The sequence below is a fragment of the Hermetia illucens genome, chromosome 2, assembly GCF_905115235.1.
Source record: "Hermetia illucens chromosome 2, iHerIll2.2.curated.20191125, whole genome shotgun sequence".
In the NCBI taxonomy this organism is placed as follows: domain Eukaryota; kingdom Metazoa; phylum Arthropoda; class Insecta; order Diptera; family Stratiomyidae; genus Hermetia; species Hermetia illucens.
In genome coordinates, this window is record NC_051850.1 from 111999482 (window position 1) to 112014127 (window position 14646).

At 43.7% G+C, this 14646-nt stretch overlaps 1 protein-coding gene across 2 annotated transcripts in view; it reads right to left on the reverse strand.

Annotated features, from left to right (window-relative positions):
- The window catches only part of LOC119647465 (neurexin-4), a 100385-nt gene that overhangs the window by 70827 nt on the left and 14912 nt on the right, over window positions 1-14646 (reverse strand). The gene's annotated exons all lie outside the window — the stretch shown is intronic.

Here is a 14646-nt window from a genome sequence, read left to right on the forward strand (position 1 = left end):
CTAAACGGTCGCGGTACAAGTCGTAAATTTCATCGTTATATAGGCTACGAAATCGTCCATCCTCCGACGGGCCAAAATTCCTGGGTGAGAAGAATCCTTCTCTCAAACACGTCTAAATGTTTCCAATTTTTCATGCTAAAAAAGCAAGTCACCGAGAAATACATGAGGAATGGCAAAATCATTGTCTTGTATGATAGAAGCTTTGATCCTATCGACGTTTCGAGCGAAACAATTTTTGTAAACTGAAATAGCCTCTGTTCATTTCAACCCTAGATAGGAGAAATTTTCAACGATTTCAAAGTTGTAGTCTCCTTTCTTTGTTTTCAGTTGACTACTGATATTTGATGTTACTATTTTCTTCGTTTTTGATGCGCACATTTGCCACCATGTATTTCATTTTGATTTCATTAATGTGCAGCCCAAGATATTCGATCCCCATATTCGATCTGAATGAAGACCATTTGTACACTTCGAGTTTTTCTTCTCACTATGTCAATCGTCAGCATAGGCCTTGGATGACCTTGAAGCGGATAGTACCTCTCGCATTAACAACAGCATCGCGCATCACTTTTCCAACACCAACTTAAAATGGATGCATTATGGAGCATCGCCTTATCTTAGACCGTTGTTGATGGTGAAGGATCTCAACAGCGACCCTGCTACTTCTACTGACCTCGCAATTGGACAGGGTCAGCTTAACCAGTTTTTTAATTTATCCGGGCTAGCCAACTTCCACATTGTACTCGGCCAAGCTTTGACTATGTTATCATAGTATCATAGGCAGTCTTGAATTCGATGATAAGATGGTGCAACCGATACCCATATTCCAACAGTTTTCCATCCATTGCAGTAGAGAGCCTCTTTTGTATGGACCCATGATGTCTTGGGCGTATGGAGTTATCCGGCATAGTAAGATAGCAGCGAATATCATATACATCTATTATTACTACATTGAGTGATATCGCCTGTGTTGCCACCCATCGCTGTCCCAAACCGCGACCATAAGTTAGTAAACTGCTTGGCGTACCAAGTTACTGTACTGTAGTTAATTAGTCGCATCCACAATCCACCAGTTCGGCTGTAATTCCATCAGTTATTGAACAATTCATCAAAACACTCGGCCTATTGCTCCAATATACCCATATAAAAGGAAATCACATCTTTGTTCCATCAGGATGAGCATCGAGGTGTATATGGTTTCATCTTGCTGACTTGTTTGTAAAGCCGTTCCGCCTATGTTTTCAAAGCCGATAACAACAGATTTTATTTTTGGATGACTAGGAAACATACTCTGAGCACATGGTTTAGAGGATTATAATAAATAGTATAGTAAAGGCTTCTTTTGTCGCATAGTAATAAACGTTTTCTATGCAAAATTGTCAACCTTACCGAAACTGAAACTTGGAGCACCAGTTCCAGTACCATTTTCTCCCGTTTTTAAGCGCAGAAGACCCACCTTCATCCTTCTCCGCATGTACTTTTCGTTAAGAAAGAGCTCCCAGCGATCATCACGTAGAAATGGATATAGAATTTGGTAGCAGAGCTTTTGCTGTTGATTAAGTAGACGTTTTCTAACTTTTACGCTTCATCGCGGGTACTAATCCAAATTTTCGCAACGGGGCCAATACTATCCTCTGACCTTGCACTTTGGGGTTTGTTTTCATAATCACAAGTTCTTTTGCTTTCTAGCTAGTATTTCACCGATTCTTCTTCTTTTTCTTCAGTCTTTGTCCCTTTATCGAATGCCTGATCTGAGTGCAATCTCGAGGATTTTAAATCCGCATCCAGCGTATCACGCCGTTGTTTCGACCTGCCTTTTGGTCGTTTACCATCGACTTCAATGTTCAGACCAATCTTGGCAAGTGAATTCTCGTTAGCACGAATTACATAACCATACCATCGAAGACGCCTCTCGCAATTTTCCTACGATCGATGCAACCCCATAACGATCGCGGATATCCTCATTTCGGATGTGATCAAAATGTGTCACGCCACTAGTCCAACGTAACATCTTCGTCTCTATTACCGCAAGACGCCGTTCATTGTCTTTTATAGTTGGCCAACACTCAGAACCATAGAGAGCGACAGGACGGACGACATTGCGGTAGATTTTAGATTTGAGATGTTCGTTAATAGGTAGATCACAAAGAACACCAGTTGTGGAACACCACTTCATCCAGATTGCGTGAAGCAATTTCATAACGCAGTTCTCCATTGGTTGATAGCGTTGACCCGAGGTATTTGGATCGCTCAATTCTAGGCAGACCACTGCAGCTGACAGTGATTGTGCCTGTTTCATGGGGATCGGCCGTCAAAAATGCAATTTTGTTTAGATTCAATCTGAGACCGTGTTGCATGAAGCGATCCTTCCATTTTTGGACAAGTTGCTCGAGATCATTTTTGCTATTAGATGCTAGGAAAGCATCATCTGCATAAAGCAGTGTGTAGAGCGGGAAATCATCAACATCCGATAATATATAACATTCCAGAAGACGGTAGAGGCGTTTTCGGGAGATAATTCTCGAACAGCTCTCTCAAAGGCCAAATACATAAATTTCAGCCAGAAGGAAGGTGATGCTGGATTTTCTTGTTTTATAAAGGCGAAGCTCTAGTATTTATTATATTGACTGATATCCTTTTGAGAATTTCAGGCCCTCTTAGCTCTCATAGCCTTATCATCACATCCCTTGAAGGCATATATCGTCAGCATAAGCCACTATATAGGGCATAACATATCAACCACACATATGTACCGTCGCTAACGATTTCTGGCAATTTCGTGAGAAGCTTGCACTATTCCAGCGCTGTCTGCGTCACAGTTCCAGGGCCAACCACTCATCGGCCATCGTGGGCCAGTGGATTGATTCCATTCGAGCTAAAATTTACTCCACTAATGTATACTGTGAAAAACCATATGCCTTACTGAGCAAAGAGGAATTTATAAGAGAGTTGCCCAACAGTTAGATTTTGCACCAAAAGCTTTCAGCAGAAAACAAAACATACAATTATTGTATTTCAATAGTTTGAAATCATTTGCAAAATGTTAGAGAACGGAAGGATGCCCCATATTAAGGTAAAAATTTAACTGATCAGATTTCCAAGCGCAACCCTGTTTTGAAACTGAAAAAATCGAGCAATTTTTAAATATACATATAGATAACGGGCACCAGAAAATGGATTCAACTTGACGATGAGATGTGAACTTAAACTTTGCAAATGATAAAAGTCCACAATAAAACCATGAGCGTCCACTTCCTTAGGGATGTTTAAAAGATTCCCGAAAGCGAATTTAGAGAGGACTGATACGAATATCGAGCGGTTCATTAACTGATGCTCAAGGTGTGGGACAGTGAATGAATACCTCACGATTGGGAACGAGGCACTAGCTGTCTCATATATAAAACGGGAGATAACACGCAATGCCGGTTTTATAAGGACGAAGGTCAACGGTGTCCATATTTACAGCTGCTACGCTCCTCCTAGTGCAACCTTAGCACAATATGAGGAGATGTTAGACAGTCTGGTGTTGGATGCTAGAGACCGCAGCCCTAAAATCATTGCGGGCGATTTCAACGCGTGGGCCCTGGAGTGGGGAAGCCGATCGACGAACACCAGAGGTCAAATTCTGTTGGAGTGATTTGCGGAGCTGGACATCGTGCTGGCCAACGTTGGATGCGTGCCCACCTTTCGAGGAAGAGGGTCGGGTTCGATCGTTGACCTGACATTTGTTAGCACTTCACTGGTGAGGGGGATGGCTTGGCAAGTGAGTGAGCACTACACCCACAGTGACCACCAGGCCATCTTCCTCCACATTGGGAACCGGGGAAGCAGTCAACGACGCTCTGGAGGTGGAAAGGCTAAGGCCGCTGGCTGGTCTATCGGAGCTTTCGACGAGGAGACATTCCTGGCCGCATTGGAGGGAGCCCATGATCCGGATGGAACAGCGGTGGAAAGGGTCACACAACTGTCTCAGCGTGTAACCGAAGCATGCGACGCTACGATGCCACGACGACGTTTGCACCACGGCAAGAGGCCAAACTACTGGTGGAACACGGAGATCGCTGCCCTGAGATCCTCTTGTCTCCGAGCGAGGAGACTTTCCCACAGGACAAGAGGAAGGCCAGAGCACCAGGAGCGTGAGGAGGAATACAGGGATATGCGAAGCAACCTTAAGAAGGCCATTCGGAGAAGCAAGCGGGAATGCTACCAGAAGCTCTGCATGGAGGCTAATACGAATCCGTGGGGTACAGCCTACCAAGTTGTAATGAAGAAGATCCGCGGGCGAAAATCACCTCAGGTGACATGCCCACGGCTCTTGTTGCAAATAATTGCAACTCTTTTCCCGCAGCAGGAGCAGGACGAAAGAGAACCCCAACTGGCAGCTCAACAGGACGTCTTCTCGATCCCTGATGTTACCGAAGAGGAACTTTGGGAAATCTGCAGACGTATTGGGGACAGCAAGGCTCCGGGATTGGACGGAATTCCGAACAGGGCTCTGAAGGTGGCGGTCAAGGCCAGACCAAGGTGGTTCGCAAGCACATTCGAATCGTGCATGGCGGAAGAAGTGTTTCCCGCCCAGTGGAAGAGGCAGAAACTGGTCTTGCTACCGAAGCCTCGAAAACCACCCGGCGTGCCCTCTTCATATCGCCCTATTTGTCTCTTAGACACCATGGGGAAGATGTTGGAGAGGGTGATATACAACAGGCTGCTCCCGTTCATCGAGCTTGCGGGTGGTCTTTCAGAGCGGCAATATGGGTTTCGGCGAGCCCGTTCTACGGTCAATGCAGTAGCAAAGGTCGTGGAATTGGCTCGAAATGCGATGGCCATGGGCAAATGCTGTGCTCTGGTGACGCTGCACGTCAAAAATGCTTTTAACTCAGCCAACTGGGGCTGGATTAAGGGCGTTTTGGCCAAACTGGGTGTTCCTAGCTACTTGGCTCGGCTCATCGAAAGTTACTTTTCGGATAGACTTCTCTGGTACGAGACGGACGACGGGCCGAAGGAGTACATTGTGACAGCAGGTGTGCCTCAAGGTTCTGTATTGGGACCGCTGCTGTGGAACATAATGTACGACGGAGTGCTTGGCCTTCGCGTGCCGGAGGAGACAACGCTGATTGGTTTTGCGGACGACTTGGCGGTAGTTGCAATTGCAAAGCATCCCGAGGACGTGGAGCTTTATGCAAATGAAGCCATTCATACCATCAAGTCATGGTTACGAATGGTCAAGCTGGACCTGGCGGACGAAAAGACGGAGGCGGTCCTCATTACCAACCGTAGGAAGAACAACACGGTTACCATCCGGGTTGGTAATCGTGAGGTCGTCTCAAAATCGGTTGTCAAATACCTGGGGGTGATGATCGATGCCAAGCTGAGTTTCAAGGGACACTTGGATTATGCGCGAGAAAAGGCAGCAAATGCCAGCTCATCCCTTGCAAGGATGATGCCTAACGTGGGAGGGCCGAAGTATAGTCGCAGGCTACTCATCGCGGGAGTGGTGAGGTCGATCCTGCTATACGCGGCCCCTGTCTGGGCGGGAGCGTTGAACCACGCTGTCAACCGGAGGAAGATATGTTCGGCATACCGGCCAATTGCGCTAAGGGTGTGCAGCGCATTTAGGACGGCGTCGACGGAGGCAGTGTGTGTTATCGCAGGAATGATCCCTATAGATCTTCTAGCGAGCGAGGCACACTGGCTCTACGGAAAACGGAAGGCAAATCCAGCAGAGGTGAATGCGGATTTCCGAAAAGCCATCAGGAGAGAGTTGTGTGGCAAGTGGCAACAACGATGGGATAACTCCGACAAGGGCAGGTGGACTCATACATTGATCCCGTGCATCGAGAAATGGGTCAACCGAAAGCACGGAGAATTGAATTACCACCTGACACAGTTCCTTACGGGACACGGTGGCTATAGGAAGTACTTGCATCGCTTCGAGTTGGACGAGTCTCCCAACTGTCCTGAATGCGGTGCTACACTCGAGGACCCGGAGCACGTTATGTTCTATTGTCCCAGATTTCTGCAGCAGAAAAGGAGGTTGAACAGCATCTTAGGGGCGGACATCGAGCCCTCCAACCTGGTGGAAGAGATGTTGAAGTCGGAGGAAAACTGGATGGCGGTAAATGAGGCAGTAGCCGTGGTGCAGACAAAACTCCTGGAGTTGGATCGAGCTCGGAAGGCGGCGCGACGGAGACGTAACATGGACGAGCTGGTATAGCGAACCAGAGCCTCCCCCGCGAAGTAATACTTCACGGTGGTCCCGCGGGGAGGGGCGGAAGAGTGGGGGTGGTTTTAGTGGGTGTGAATCCCACACACTGCTGCAACCTGGCGCGTCTTTCTAAGATTTCCACCTCCATCCATAAACAAAAAAAAAAAAAAAAAAAAAAAAAAGATAACACGCAATGCAGCAATAATAGAGGTACCACGTTGCTGAGTACCATCGCTCAGTACATCATCGGCCCATGCCAAAGGGGCTTCGCCCTAGGCAAATCAGCAATAAATCAGTTTTTCAAGCGATAGAAAAACTTTTGAAATATGGTCATCAGTTGCACCATCTTTTCGTCAACTTCAAGGCTTCCTATGATAGCATAGCCAGGCTAAAAATACACGGCCATGAGAGAATTCCCGGTATCCCGACCAAACTAATTAGGTTGACTCTGACTAATGTGCGAGGTCAAATAAAAGCAGCAGAATTACTCTTGAGACCATTCTCCATGGACAACGGTCTAAGACAAGGAGACGCCCTATCATGCATCCATTCTAGCTTGATCCTGTGTTTAAAGCGCGGTGCTGATGTTAATACGAGGCTCACCATCCTCTTGAAGTCCACTCAACTACTGGTCTATTTTGACGATATTAACATTATAGGAAAAACAACCCGAGATGTACAATCTATCTTGATCCAGATCAACCAACCAACCAACCAACAGAGCCTATTTCAGCTTATAAAAACTGTTCCGGTCGAAACATCTCACCATAGGGTCAAAGGTCTTACTGTACAAGAGAATGATCTTGCCGGCCCTCATATATTCCTCGGAGATTTTTAGCAAGAAAAATTGCGAACTCTTGGCCACGTTCAGGAGAAGAATCCTGTGAGAAATTGTTGGCGCCCTACATGAGAATTCTCTGGCTTATATAACGACGAAATTTATAAGCGATACCGCGACCGTCTGGTTGCGGATAAAATCCGGCTCAATATGTTGCAGTGGGCGGGTCACGTAATCCGCATGGATGACGGTGATCGAACCCGGAAAGTCTATAAGGGCAACATCTATGGTAGAAAAAGAATACCCGGCAGATCCTGCCTCAGATAGGATGATAGCTTTTACGAATATTCAATTGATGAACGTCGGCCCAAACCGGAATGTCGAGTTCCTTACTAAGGCAGGCTTAAACCGGATACAGGTTGTTGCGCCGCTAAAGATGATGATCATGCGAATACAATGATTAGACGATGCCCTTCCCCTAAGACGTTTTCTAGAGAGAACTTTTTTTGTCATTATATCGCTACGCTGTGAAGCCTGCTACAAATGTATTAACCTATTAAAGCATAGGCCAAAATGACGGAGTAGTATTAAAACCAGCTGCCAGCAAATCAGATACTCTATCTTCAAGTAAACAGGGAGAGGTGTCGATTACAGCAGGGAGCCTCATTATTTCAGTAGCGCGTTGACGGTGTAACGTTAAACGTTTCATTAATCAGCAGGACATCCTTATCCAATAAATAAACAATCTAGTCACTGGAAATTACACGTGTGATAAAAGCAAAGATGAGCTTCAGATTGTGTAGGATAAAAATCGAGAGTTTCGCCAACGGTGCCAGGAGAATTTTATACAACGTGAATACATATAACGAATTTGTATAAAATTTATGACACACCGAAACTGTCTGAACAAGAGTCTGTCTCTGTCTAAACTAAATCAAATTGAAATAAATATAAGCAAATAGGTAGCGTTTTAAGGTTGAATTAGTAAGACACTACCCCACAGTACGCTAAGATAACATGAAGGTGGCGAACATCTGATCGGATATTGAAAATTTAGTAGAAGAACCATTGTCTTGCCCAAAGTCAAGAACTCCAGTAAATTGTTCCGTTGATAAATTGGCAAAAATGACCCCACAGTGACTTGACTGGTCACAATTCATAGCACAACTAGTTCTTAATCATGTTTGGATCCTTCGCCTTCAAGATTATTAGATAGATTATTTCACTACAAAAGGGCATCACCTCTGCAAAATAGAGTAAACAGCGAGAACGACGTCTCTCCAACTCTTCTGATACTCTACCGTAGAGTACTAGCATTGCACTTCAATTGGAATCTTCATGATTTTCGTTAAACCAAATAGGTTGCGATATTCTGCCTAACTTAGATGAGGATACCCTCAAGAGACAGAAATTAATATTTAACTCTTGAAGAATCCATTTGCTTTCATTCGTAAGGTAGAATAAGGGACCTTAGCGTATAAACCACACCTACACACCATCGTTGCCTTTTCGCCGAAATATGTTCATTTTATTTCTTCCCGAGAAGCTTACAGTTTTCAACTGATCTGCGCCTTGTGTTCTAAGACGACCGACTCGTCACCCCTACTTTGAGATAGTGGAATTGCCACTAAAGTCTGACCTATCCACGGCCACTTCCGGCTTCTAATCAATATATCTACCTGGCCCATATGCCGAAATTTTTCTTCGTTCAAGATTGTGTCGGGCCAGAGTGCCCTATGGCATGATGAAGACAAGTTTTAAGGAAAGCCTAGAGCAGTGAGTGATTAACAGTGACAGTAACGGTCAGTTTCCATGTGCTATACAAATACAATCAAACCAAGCCCACACTGAACTTTAGAAGAGGCTCAACTATGGTATGGGGTTTCAGAAGGAAGCAGGCTTTTATATTTAGATTCTACAAGATCATTCGTTTGGCACCATGAAGGATTTAAGCGTTAACGCTTCATTGTCTTTCAATAAGAAAATTATCCAAAGCACACAGTAAAATCGATAACCAAATGGCTCCAGGAGTGTGGAATATAAATATTAGATTCGCCTCTTCAATCCTAAAACCCATTGAGCACCTGAACTGATCAAAAACCGCCATTCATTGTCGCAGCCGGAGTACACTAACCGAATTGTGGCCCAATAAAAAAGGCGCCAACATCGACATCGAAAGGGATCACCTTTTGATGGTCGCTTACGTATTTCGTCCCCCACTTCTTGCAGGGTTGGGAAGTTGCGACCCCCTAACTTCAACATTTTGCGCTTGTACGACCCAGCTGTCGCTCGATAGTGGGAGAGGTATCTTGCTGATCGATTGGCAGATCTAATGAGCAACGAATCTGAGAATATCGATGAGCACTGAGCCGCCATCAGAAATACTTTCTTCTCGGATGCTGCATAGGTCGTCGGCCATGTCCCGAAAGGGGCTTACTGCGCAGTCGTGGAAGCGGATCGATGAACGGAAAGGATCGAAGGCTCTATTGACCGCTACGGGTGCTGGCGAGCATAACGCGCTCGAACTCCGATATCAGCATAGTGTACGCCGCGACAAAAGAGAAGTTGTTATTCCACTGGTCAGGAAAGAGGAAGATACCGCAAATCGCATTGATTTCGGAAATGTATACTCCATCACGAAAGAGCTTGCATGTGATCGCAAATCTTTCGATGGTCCTGTGAAGGAAGTCAACGGTCGACTTCTCATCGACGATGGTGAACAACTGAAGAGGTGGAAAGAACACTTCACCACGCTTCTCAACTGTATCACATTCGATGAAGTTCCTGCTCTTGCGGATGAAATGGCTAGTCACCGTAACATGCGGCTACGAACTCTTCCTCCAAGCAGAAGAGAAATCATTTCGGCCATCGATGAACTCAAACGGAGTGAAACCGTTGTGCTTGACGGTCTGTGCCTGCAGTTACTGCAGATCTCCTGCATATGCTCTTCATCGATTTCGAGAAAACTTTTTATAGCGTAAACAGGGAATGTATAAGGAGGACTCTACGCAAGAGGGACATTCCAGAGAAATTAAAAGCTATTATCAGAGCGCCTGTCCAGAAGACGTGGAGGAATTTAATGGACAATGACATCTTTCCTCAAACACCTCGGCTACACTCACGACATCTGTTTGCTCTCTCAACGGGTCATGAACCTCTGCCAAATGGCTCTGGCTTCGGAAGAGAGGCAAATAGAGTTAGGGCAACCATATAAGACAGTCCAGGCCGTGCTAAACACTAGAGGAGGCTATATAAAATATTAGGTTTGAAGTATTACGCAAATATATGTTTTATATTAAAGAATTTTTAATGAAATAATTTTCTTACTTGTTTGCTTTTTTAATTTATAGTTTTAATAAAATAAAATTTTTAAGAAAATATGAAAACACTTTCGCGTAGCAGCAATAAGAGCTCGCATTTACAAAGAAATCAATTTTATGACTCACTGCACCTTCAGTTAGCCTCCCCCAAATCCAGAGCCATTTGGCCAGAGTCTATGAATCTGTGTAAGAGCAAGCAAATCTTGCTTTGGACTTTTTCCGCCTACATTTTACCTCGATGCAACACGAGACTTGTGATAATTTCAGGAGAGCAGAAATAAGCCTGCTCTCTATCCATCAAGCTTCCCAACTATTTTTTAATGCGGTTCAGCTTTTATCTTTGCAACGACAGAAAGCACACATCTCCAAACGTCACACTCAAGACAAATGGCTTACTTTGACAATAACGATTTTGATAAATAATCTTATATTTTAAATTTTCTAACAAAAAATCCGGGAATTTTTCGGTCAAAGTAGTAAACAACGAGAACATTCATTTTCAAAAACAACAAATTCTAAGGATCAAACTTTTCTCTTCGTCTAAACCACACAAACTGCATATACGTTTTGTTGCAGTACAAGCAAATGACATATTTTACTTTCAGAAATTCTCAAATTCTTTTAGATTTATTACCCAATGAAAGTTGCCAGCCAAAAGTACAAGGAAGAATAAAAAGTATTTTCCATTTCATCCAGGTCGATGATTCTGCAGTATTCTGTTAAATCCTGGAGCAAATCCCAGTTGTCAGCTTCGACCAACAGCAATGCATAGAGACATAAACTGAAATTTGGAATATTCTGCAGAAAGAAAGTCATGGTTTTCCATTGATTTCTACTTTTTAATCTTTTCTATATTTTCAGCAAGAACCAAAGACCTCGAAAAAAACAATCTGATAAGTTTCACTGAAATGTGTAAACTCTGCATTCTAGCTGTAACCCTGCAAGTTTCATTACGAAGAGAAATTTTATCACAAATGACAGGACTGCTATCAGTGGAATAGTTCAATTATGGAGTTCAAATGAAATTGAGTACTTCAAAGGAAATAGTTGCGAACAGGAATGCTTGTAGCAGAAGTATTAGAAAGGAAAAACAGACTGACTAGCCCTGACGTGAAGTACAATCCTTTCATTTGCGATTTTCATTGCGAGTCCTAAGCCCCTCTTTCCCGAGAGCATAACTATCAAATGCTTAGTCCCTACAGTCACCCTATCCTAGTTCATAGTATGTTCCACGAAAAATATCATATAACGTGGACGAAGCCCCCAACAATTTGACCTGGTTAAATATTGCTGTGGAATAAACAACAGCATGATATTGCGGTAGTGTTGCATGTCTCCCAAGTCATTGACCTTCCGCATTGATAGCTTACGCAATAGTCGACCAGCCCCCTAACTTTAGATTTTGTATTATTGTCTTGTCAACTATTCAAAACCTTTAACGAATCAATTCAAATTGTATCCACAAGAATGGCAAAAATCCTTGAACACATTCTCAAATTTCAAATTCGACTCCTGATCGCCAAAAAACATGACCAACAATAAACCACAATGGGGTGGCTTTGATTGCCGAAATGCCTTTACGAATTTCATACGGTTTCAGTAAACACTCCATGTTTTTAGGGTACTGGTTTTAAGCCTAGACATATTCAAATATACATTCCCACCCATTAAAAACAATTTAATCCTAAGAAAGCGATATTCATCGAACCAGAAAACGATTTACTTTTCAAAATACTTTTTAATTACCGTAAGAAAGTGTCTGCCAAGCCAAATTACCTTTAACAAAGCGAACACGGTAGCCCGTATTGTTTTCATCGTCTACATAGCGGGGCTCTGGTCTTAAACCCCGTAAAGAGCATGTCACCATTCTTAATATATGTGGTCAATGGCTCGAAGGATTAGAGGAACTAAAGTCCTTAAGGGACTGGGAGACTTCCAAGACTTCATTTGTGCATTATTTGTTTAATCTTGATGCGTCAAATACAAGCAAATAGGCACTCATAAGTTACCATGAGACCAAAGAGAGCTATTGTGCAGTATCAGATGCAGAAATTATTTAAAGATTGTTTTTCGTTAAGAAAACCAAATCAATATTTTAGTTTGCAATTTTCACGTTATCAAGGTACAGCCCCCTTTATTTACCATAAAAGAAAACAAAATTTCCAAAGGCGGATAAACAAGTAGTTTCCATGCCGGCATCAGATTAAACGCTCTGTTTCGCAATTTGGGGAGAAAGAAAGAAAAATTTGCACGCAGTCTTCCACACGTATTGGTGTCACCGAAGGAAGTCATACGATTCATTCCTGGCATCAGCATGTTACCCTAACTACTTTTCCCATTGATTTTTCCATGTGGGACAGACCGGGGGATGAAGGGACGTTCGTACAGAAAAAGGAATGCAGAAAACTAACGAACAATGTGTCTGGATTGGCATCGAGCCTAGCGGCGGGATGCGGTATTGATTGAATCTCCTTTGTGAGAAGGGTGTAGCGTGCACCGGAAAATGATGTCAGCATAGATAAAACATAAACTAACTTTGATTTTATTGGAAATAATTAGATGGATAAATACAGGAAGTACGTGAAAGTTGCATATCATCAAATAATTATCGAATGAATACAAAATCACATAGCTTCATGTCATATTTAGGCACGAATGTTTTCATTCGTGCCTAGGGAAGAATTGGAGGAAAAGGCTGAAATACAAGTAGAATAATGTAAAGGATTATACATTTCACGATTTACTAGATTAAGAGCAAGCTCTCAGGAGATGTAAAATCACCAGAACAAAATTAATATTACTAAGGGACATTCTCTCAAAAGTAGATGTCGTATGACATCACCAAGTGGTCTCCAGATTAGGAAATTGGAAGATAAATACACTGCCGGTTGTTTCTGGAAGGACAAACGAAGCTTTCGCATTTAGGAAATGTAGGCTCCCTAAAGACAATCGGAAATGCGACGAGAATTTAGAGTATTATGAGAAGACGAGAAATAATTTAGTGCATTGTAACGAGGTTGCCTCATAAACGTTCAGGATACCTTCTACGAGGCAGTTGAGCGGACCCTCGAAGCCTGTCCCAAGTACGATATCAAAATCATACTTGGAGATTTCAACAGCCAAGTAGGGACGGAGCCCGTATTCAGGCGATATGTCGCCTCCCATAGCTTATATAGGGATTCAATCACATTGACCACGTGCTGATTGAACGCCGCCACCTCTCAGCCTTGATGAATGTCAGAACATATAGGGGCCAATATAGACTCGGATCACTATATCTCGTTGGCATGGTGCTCCGAGCTCGAATTACGACAGCACCTACAATCCCCTCTGACAATCAGGCGAGAGTGAATACTGAAGCCATCCACAACACAGCCTTCCGCGACACCTATAAGAAGGAAATGAATGCCGCAATAACCGCAGTCAACAGAAGTCCTAGAGGTGAAGCAGCAACAAATGATCTTCACAATCACCTGAAGAACATTATCATTGATACGGCCACAAATATACTTGGCCCCAGCCGCAAAAAGAGCCGGAACAGCTGGCTTGACAATGAATGTAAGCTAGCAACGGAACGGAAGAATGCTGCATAACGAGTAATGTTGCATTCTCAAAGAACGCGGGCACGCGCAGAGACTTATCAAGAACTCCGTCGAGCGGAGAAGCGACTTCACAGACGGAAAAAGGAAGCCTGGGAGAACCAACAAGTCTGTGAACTCGAAAACTACAGGGAGCAACCGCACCAGGAGCACAAATTTTACCAACAAGTCAGCAGGGGGAAGCCTTACACACCTCGATGCTCATCCTAACGAGACAAAAAGGGGAAATCTGATTTCCGATAGAATGGGCATATTGGAGCGATGGGTTGAGTACTTTGATGAGTTACTGAACAACCAGAGCATCGGCGAGTTGGAGGTCCCGCCAACTGAAGATGACGGACAAATACTGCCACCACCAAGTATAGGAGAAACAGTCCGTGCAATTCATCGGCTAAAAAATCATAAGTCGCCAGGAGCCAATGGAATTACAGCCGAATTAGTTAAATATGGAGGCGACCAGTTACACCAAGTGGTTCATCAATTTCTGCTCAAGGTATGGACAGCGAATCAATGCCTGATGACTGGCAAAGAAGCATTATCTGTTTCATACATACAAAGGGAGATATCACACAGTGCAGCAATTATAGAGGTATCACGTTGCTAAGTACCATTTATAAGATATTCTCCTGTATCTTGCTAGGTCGCATAGCCCCATAGCAAAGAGGCTTCACTCCAGGCAAATCAGCAACAGATCAGATTTTGTCTCTGCGGCAAGCGATGGAAAAACTGTTGGAATATGGACAA